The sequence below is a fragment of the Canis lupus genome, chromosome 20 (genome assembly GCF_048164855.1).
Source record: "Canis lupus baileyi chromosome 20, mCanLup2.hap1, whole genome shotgun sequence".
In the NCBI taxonomy this organism is placed as follows: Eukaryota; Metazoa; Chordata; class Mammalia; order Carnivora; family Canidae; genus Canis; species Canis lupus.
Genome location: NC_132857.1, coordinates 55802601 through 55811256, shown reverse-complemented (window position 1 = coordinate 55811256; position 8656 = coordinate 55802601). Strand labels below are relative to the sequence as shown.

General features: G+C 50.4%; 1 protein-coding gene across 1 annotated transcript in view; it reads right to left on the bottom strand.

The window, feature by feature from the left end:
• The window catches only part of KIF5C (kinesin family member 5C), a 148750-nt gene continuing 140094 nt past the window's right edge, over positions 1-8656 (bottom strand). The window contains exon 26 of the mRNA XM_072789139.1: positions 1-3840. The gene's annotated coding sequence lies outside the window, so the exon portion shown is untranslated. The remainder of the gene's footprint in view (positions 3841-8656) is intronic.

Genomic DNA, 8656 nt, shown 5'->3' with positions numbered 1-8656 from the left:
CAAAGTTTAACTCCATTTTATTTTCCACTCTTAGTATTTTTCAAATTATACAACATGCAGGCCGCCAGAGTATCCATACATCTTCATTGTAGAACCTAGAGGAGAACCAAACTTTTCCACGGGCCAGGGGAGGGTTACTTCCAGACCTTCTGTTACACGTACTATATATTACAGCATCATTACTTGGTATAAATGCCCGTCTTCCCCCTTAAATCACCAAAACAAGTGTGTCCACAAAATTTTTAATGAAAGCTACTGTACAGATACATCAAGCCCAGAGAACACACATCTGCAGTGCACATTACGTACTTTACAAACTAGACACGTATAACCCCACAGGATGCCCCAGTCCCCTTCCATCCGCACACGATGAAGTCTTTAGAACGGGTACCCAGATGTAAATGTGTAAGCAAGCTTCCTGGAGCAGCGCTTCCTTGGGCAGTTCCCTGGCCCTCATTTGATACTTTTAGAAAGGCGAAACTGTTAGTATTAAATGAAACCACATTAGACTATATGATGTTTCCTTTAGCTCGCTGAGGGTGAGACAATGAAGTGAAATCCTCCCCCTTCTGGTGAAAAACTTCCCCAGCATGACATCTAGCCAGACTCTAAATGTCTTCTGCCCTGCTAAAAAAAAAAAAAAAAAAAAAAACGCTTCAAAGAGGGGGACTGTTAAGACTTTTATTTGTTTTTAGTTATTCCTCTAGGAAACGAGAACCAATAATTCCCCATGAGTCTTGGTGATGGCTTGGTCTGGCCTTGGACAGAAATAGCACTTCTTCATGTCAAGTCAGGGCATCAAAAAGTCACTAGGTGCTACATTCTAGACAAACATGTTTATTTCTTCATTTATCCCAATATTTCTATGAATTCTAATTCTTGCAATCACATGATACTATTTCCTTTAAGTGTTACCCCACGCTTCACCTCCCTACTACCTGCCCTTCAAACAAGCAAACTGTACAGCATTTGAAGAGGTGATGCATTTGTACAGAAGGCTCTAGTAATCGACCAAAACACATTTGGCATTAATATAGTTTAGTCTCCAACCATAAATCTTTTTTAGGTTTTAAAAGCACTTTATGAATTGATAATACAGTCAATGAAGGAATATACTACGTTATAAAAATGCAATTGGTTAAGTTGAATCCAACCATAAGTCTTGATATCCCAAACAGTATTTCTCTAATTTAACAATCCACCATCCTGCAGGTAGAGATTATCTGTATAAACCATCTGGCTATTCCCTTACAGCATCAAAAAAGTAAACTTTCAAGAAGTAGCAGGATACAAAATTCTTCACAGAGGAAAAACACACGCACTCATTCTCTCTCTTCCTAGCTAAAAGGAGCACACAACCAAATACGTGATCATAGGCTCAGCCATTCTGAAGTGTGGTTTTTATATTCAGAGTACAAATGAAAAGGAGTCATAATTTTTTAAAAAATGAAAATTGCATAAATGTGGCTTTTTAAAAAATGGCCTACAGAGGATATGGTCGTGATATCAGTTTATCACATAAAGTAATATTTAGGGATCCCCTGGAATGTGCTGTGTAATCCATCCCAATAATCTGCCCACTTTTTAGTCACAGTGTAGGAAACTCAGCTTAGAGGTCCTATAAAGACTGCAGCTAGGTGAACTGACTGGCTGATCAGCAAGTAGCAAAATCATCTTTAAGAGACCTCGAAGCCAACTTTCTCTGTGAATAAAAGTAGTGTGAATTTTAGGAATCCCTTGTGGAGATCAAGAAACAAGGAGCCACAAGTGAAGCACGTAGCTCTTTTTGACACACCAAAGGGTCAGGCAGTTCTTCAGAAACAGAACAGGGGAAAAAAAAAAAAAAAGAAACAGAACTGGGGTGCCCAGGGGAAAGTTACTTTGGAAAGAATTTAAGACAATCAAGTAACAAGCAAAGAATTATTGACCTTGGTTCAATCTCCACATGAATACAGTTGCGTAACAGACAACAGTGGTGTGACAACTATTAATTGGCGATCCTCCCCAAGACCAACGTCGCAGCTTCTAAAGTCAGAGCCAATATTAACAGCAAGATTATAATCTATGGCATATGTTATTACCTGATAAAGTTTGCAAAACCTGCCCTACCAGGACCCTTCTACAGGGCGGCAGGTAGCCACCGAGCAGCTCTATCGGGCAAGTGCTGGCAACATGAGAAAAATCAAAAGAATGTTTAAGGTGTAAATGAATGCGGAAAACCGTCATCTTTGTGAAATAAATACTTCAGTAGCATTTGTCGCCTCCTTGCTCCTCTCAAAAAGCAAAACACATATAAACAAAGTGCAACATTTAACAAATAAATTAAGTCAAAGCAGCCTCGCTGTGTTAGGGGAATCTTATGCAAGAGAAGTTTGGGATTCGCAGTCCTCAGTGCTTTACACATGCACGTGCACACACACACGCACACACGCTGGCTCGCTCGCTCTACAACTCACACAGTGAAGAGAAAGCTCGAGGTGTCCCCGGCTGACGTTTCGTTCAGTGGTGACAGCAGCAGGGACGGCGCCAGCTCCCGGGTCCTGGGCAGGCGCAGCGACAGGACGGGCCTGGCGGTCGCCCACTGACCCTCCGCCGCGTCGAGGCTGGTAGCAGCGCACGAGACCAGCTTAACTGAATCCGAGTCAGCTTCCCCGAGGACTCCACTGCTTGGAAATCAATCCTTTTTAAAATCCGCAACTGGAAGTTAAGAGTTGACTCAGCTTTAAATTCGTGTGTTGAAGACACCAGTAGTTAAATGTTAAAAAAAAAAAAAATTAAAAAAAAAAATCCATCCATACCGATTTCTTCTAATTCGGCCTAAGACGAGGAAATCTATCTGATGCTAGAGAGAGAACTCAAACATTCAGCAACGAAGGGTTAAAACAACTTACTCATAGGCACAAACCGGGGTCCCTCCCTCCCTCCCCCGGCCCAGGGCTTCCTTTTCCAACTGCTGGAGGGATCCTGGACTTCACCGCAGCACCCCTCAAGGCTGCAGATGGTGCCCTACAGGAGGCCCCCCAGGGCAAGCGCGGGGCCAGGGAGGGGGGCGCAGGGGGCCGCCCCCGGCCACTCATCCAGCTTGGCAGGCGGTCTACACTTCGGAAGGACGGACGGACGTTCACACGGGGCTGGCGGGCGCGGGGCGCCGAGGTTCAGGAGCAAGCAGCTCGGGCGAACTTGCTGACTCTTTGCATCTACGTGGATGGGTTCGAATGGACAAACTCTACATTGCTACTGTCAGATTAACAGGTGCCCTACTACAGGGTGGATTTTACAGATCCAAAGATGTGACCGGGGTATTCGAAATGCTTCTTTGGGGTTGGTTTTTTTTTTTTTTTTTTTTCCGGAAAAGTGTTCAGAATGAAAATTTTGAAACCTTATAGCAGCATTTTTGTTCCCTAAAAAATATAAAGTAACATGTGTTGTTTTTTGCTTTTTTTTTTTTTTTTTTACAGGAAACCAGACAGTTGCAGCAGAGCATGATCCCCCGTCTCCGCGGCACCCGAGGGTGGGCATTGGCCGGGACAGCACACCACCCAGAAAGGAGGCTCCAGGGACCGCCCAGAGACCACCCAACGGCCGAGTCCCTGGTGCTGGCTCCCAGGAGTAAGCGGGTTCCTTCCGTAATCGTCCGCGTCAGATTTCTCAGGAGGAAGAAAGTCCAAGCACACGTCTGTACACACACAGATTCTACACAGCTCAAATATCTGAAACTGGTGTACTGCAGATGGCTGGGTAAGCAAGTGTAAAAGAAAATGGAAACTGTGTAGGAGGGGAAAAAAAATAAAGGAATTGGTGATTAATGTAGTCCTTGACATGCTACGTGGAGAGCCGTACCTGTGGAGAGAGAACACAGGAGTTAGAGCCCACGGTGGAAATTCACTCCTCGGGGAGGTGTTTTGATATGTGGAATAACTGGAGTAATATTTAGATAAATATGCTGGGATATCAGAGCTGCCCAACAGAAATACCACGTGAGCCACACATTTCATTTTTTTTTTTTTTTTAGATTTTTAAGTGGTCACGTTACAAAGTGGGAAGAAGCAAGTTAATTTTAATAATATATTTTATTTAACCCAATAAATTCAATATACTGTCATTTCAACATGCGATCCATATTCCATACTGAGAAGTCTTCATTACAGCAGCGCTGTGCAGGCACCTTAGTCTTTTTTCCACAGTGCTGGCCGTGTGTGCACACTTATACCTTCGGCACAGCTCCACTTGGACTGGGCCGCCTTCCTAGGGCTCCGCGGCCACACGCGGCGAGTGGCTGGCGTCCTAGACGGTGCGGCCTCCGCTTGCTGCCGTCGCCCTGGCGAGTCTCCTCCAGAAGGCCGCGCCTATGGACGCTGCTGGTTTCCTCACTCCCGAGGGGTACTCGGGCACTTGCACGTGCCAGGGATTGAGGCACGTCAGACACGGTCCCTCACCCCGGACCCGAAGTTGCACCTCCTTGGGCAGATGAAGTTACTCGAGGGCAATCCCTTTGGCTTCACTCCGCTTCCCACCGGAGCTCCATTCCGTCATGCTCAGGTCTCCAGGACAGAAGTCTGGGCGAGTCCTGGCTCAGAGGTCAGCCCCGAGTGGCCTCTGTCGCCTTCGGACCAACTCCAGGAACAGCCCCTCTCAGGAAGGAACCGAAAGGTCCAGCTTCCCCCACCAGCGGGAAGCCCTGGCCAGTCTGTGGTCTTCCTACAGGTTCGGTGCAGAGCCCGCCGGGCGGGTGGGGCGCGGCGGGGGCAACAGCAGGATGTAGAGCCCCATCCTCGGGGAACGTGGCAAATGCCCGGCACGGAAATACGACACACGCTAAGAGAAACCCAAGTGCCCGTCGGATTTTAAAAGGAGCTGCACGACCTGACGCACCGTGCCGTCATCCCAGATCCCCGTTCAGGGCTCAGCTGTGGCAGACACCCCCACCTGATTCCCGCTCCGATGCTCCCCTCAAGGTTTTTCTCTTCTCTCTCCCGATCCCTGTGTTATAGTATCGTAAGCAGCCTCACGTATTTTAGATAAATAGAAGGATGTACATTATAGATAAATAGAAAAATTCAGGGTGTAGAAAGGGGTTAGAAAAGTAGGTAAGAGCAAAGTGGGTGGGGGGAGAAGAGGAAAAGAAGAACCGAAACTGTGTAGGAAGAAAGAGGCAATACACCTCCTCCCTGAGGCAAACAAATACCCCGACAGCTCACTTGGTAGTTACCATCTCTTGCTCCAAGGCCGTAAGTGTTCACAGGTATGAAGCTGCTCGATTAAAAATGGCTTCAGTCACATTATATGGTTAATATTCATGCCAGTTTTAGAGGTCAAAGGGAGATTTGTCTATGGGAAGAGCATCTTTTTTTTTAATTAATTAATTTATTTTTAAAGACTTTATTTATTTATTCATGAAAGACACACACGGAGAAGCAGAGACCCAGGCAGAGGGAGCAGCAGGCTCCACGCGGGGAGCCTGACGTGGGACTCGATCCCGGGACCCCGGGGTCATACCCTGGGCTGACGGCGGCGCTAAACCGCTGAGCCACCCGGGCCGCCCTAAAAAAAAAAATTTTACTTAAATTCAATTTGCCAACGTATGGTGTAACACCCAGTGCTCATGCCGTCAGGCGCCCCCTCAGTGCCCGGCCCCACGGCCCCCCTCTGCAGCCCTTCGTTGGTTCCCCAGAGTCAGGACCCTCTCGCAGTTGGTCTCCCGCTCTCATTTTTCCCACTTGGTCTGGGAAGAGCAGGTTTCATGTGCAGCCTTTCTGGTGAGATCCTGTGCTTATGATTAGGACAAGAAATGAAAGCTCTCAGAGCCTGCTCCTAGTGGTCCTCTAAATTCATTTTGAGCTGAAACCCAGTCAGCGGGGGGGATGCTTTCCAAACACCACCGTTCGGATCCCCATTCGCGCCCCCCCCCCCCAGCTTCCTCTCCCAAGCCCGCGGCCTCAGGATCAGCTGCGGGTCACCGGGTCGGAGGAGGTCCTCGGGGTGCCCGCAGCCGGGGAGGTGCCTCGAGCAGACCCCCTCCGCGGGGCGGCTCAGCTGCGCCCGAAGCCCGTGAAGTCAGATCTCGGCCGGCCGCCTTCCGGTCGCGTCTCCGGCCATCCCCGGCCATCCCCGGCCATCTCAGGCCATCTCCCGCCACCATCTCCCGGCCATCTCCGGCCATCCCCGGCCATCCCCGGCCATCTCAGGCCATCTCCCGGCCATCCCCTGGCCATCCCCTGGCCATCTCCCGGCCATCCCTGGCCATCCTGGGCCATCCCCGGCCATCCCCTGGCCATCCCCGGCCATCCCCTGGCCATCCCCTGGCCATCTCCCGGCCATCCCTGGCCATCCTGGGCCATCCCCGGCCATCCCCTGGCCATCCCCGGCCATCCCCGGCCATCCCCCGGCCATCCCCCAGCCATCTCTGGCCGTCCCCGGCCATCTCCGGCCAATCCTGGCCATCTCCCACCATCTCCGGGCCATCTCCCGGCCATCTCCAGGCCATCTCCAGCCATCCCCCAGCCATCCCCCGGCCATCTCCGGGCCATCTCCGGGCCATCCCCGGCCATCTCCGGCCATCTCCGGGCCATCCCCGGCCATCTCCCAGCCATCCCCGGCCATCTCCGGCCATCTCCGGGCCATCCCCCAGCCATCCCCCGGCCATCTCCGGGCCATCCCCGGCCATCTCCGGCCATCTCCAGGCCATCCCCGGCCATCTCCTGGCCACCCCCAGCCATCCCCCGGCCGTCCACGTGCAAGATGCGGCCCGTCCCGGGAACCGCAGGGAAGGAGGAGGAAGCCACCGAGCAGACCCCGCCTGCTTAGTCGCCTCCAGCAGGAGGACGCAAGGAGGCCACCAACACGGGCCCTTTGTTCTAAGGAGGCGGTTCTTCGTCGTGAGCACAGATCTCTACAGCCCTGTGCCAGCGCAGTCCCTCCAGCAGGCCTAAGGAAGGAGCCAACCGGGAGGCCCCGTCCGCCCCCCAGCTGGGTGAAAGCGCATCTCCTCGATAAATTCAGGAGGGAGAACGGATAGGTCAACGCGTTACTCCTGGAGAAACCGCCTCTGAGGGTTCTGAGCGCAGAGCCAACCCCGGGAGCTGGCAAAGCCTGAGACCATTGAAAACCCAGGTCTGGGGACGCCCGGGAGGCTCAGTGGCTGAGCGCCTGCCTCCGGCCCAGGGCGTGGCCCGGGGTCCCGGGATCGAGTCCCACATCGGGCTCCCTCCCTGCATGGAGCCTGCTTCTCCCTCTGCCTGGGTCTCTGCCTCTCTCTGTGTCTCTCAGGAATAAATACATAAAATCTTTTAAAAAAGAAAGCCCAGTTCTGTTGATGACCTTAGATGGCTCAGAGTCGTTACGCACCTAAAAGCACGGTCGTGGCCTGAGTGACCTGCTAGGAGGCTGTCCCTGGGCCTCTGCCAAACTGGAGATGGCACTCCAGAGTGACAACGTGTGACCAGACTCAGAAGGGAATAAAATCGCCTTTCTTTATAAGGAGTGAGAAATTAGCTGAATAAAGAGGCTAATTATCCAAGAGACTTGCAAGTATTTAGAGATGTTCCCCCCCAACTTCGGATTTTGTAATTGCCTGCAAGTGGATTTATGCTTAATCCAAACAGTTCAGTTTTATCTTTTCTTTTGCCTTCCTACGATTCAATGCCCACGTTGTAGGAATTGCCTGTTGCTCCTTACGTATCACTGCTGAAGAGAAGCGAATCTACCTCACAGGCGCGTTGAAGCAACCGCTGCCCTTCCAGGTCATGATCGCTTCCTTTGAACTCATAATGCTGGTTTCCGAGTCCCGTGCCACAGTGTCCACCTGCCCTGGGCCCCGCTTTGCCTATGTGTTTTAGGCCTGTCCCCACAACCACCGTAACATCGGCTAATGCTTGTGCGACCCTGATTACGGCCACACGCTCTCCTAGGACCTTCCACTCTCCTTTCACATCTCTCATTCAATCCTCAGAGCAAGCCTGTGACAAAGAAGGTGCCCGGGTGGCTCGGTTGGTTGAGCACCCGACTTAGGCTCAGGTCATGATCCTGGAGACTCGGGATCGAGTCCCACGTCAGCCTCCCTGCATGGAGCCTGCGTCTTCCTCTGCCTGTGGCTCTGCCTCTCTCTCTCCCTGTGTCTCTCATGAATAAATAAATAAAATCTTCTAAAAACAAAAAAAATAAATAAATAAAAGAACACACTGCAGCTGAGAGAATGCACAGGTATGAGAATCCAGAGTCACCCATTAAGCAAAATATTAAACCGATTTGCCAAACTGCAAAGTGATGCCATTTTGCTAAGTGTTTGTCTTAGAAAATATCACATTTCATTAAACATGGCATTTATGTTAGCAGTAGTGATATTTAAAATTTTTGTTTCAATTTATACCAATTATATAAAACATATCAAGACATACACCCAGGAATATAAAAGCTCTTTGGTGTCGATACTTTTTAAGATTATAAAAGGTTGTAGGGCCAGAAACTTCAGGAATGGCTGCACAGTGGATCGGAGGTCATGGTCCAGGATCCACCAAAGACACGCTGTGTGATCTCAACAGTTCACCTGGCCTCTGTAGAAGGCAGGATGACGTAATGTCACCACGGGCTAACACCGCGTGCCCGCTCTGTGCCAGGCACCTGCCTAAGTGCTCTGTATTAATGCACTTAATCCTCACAG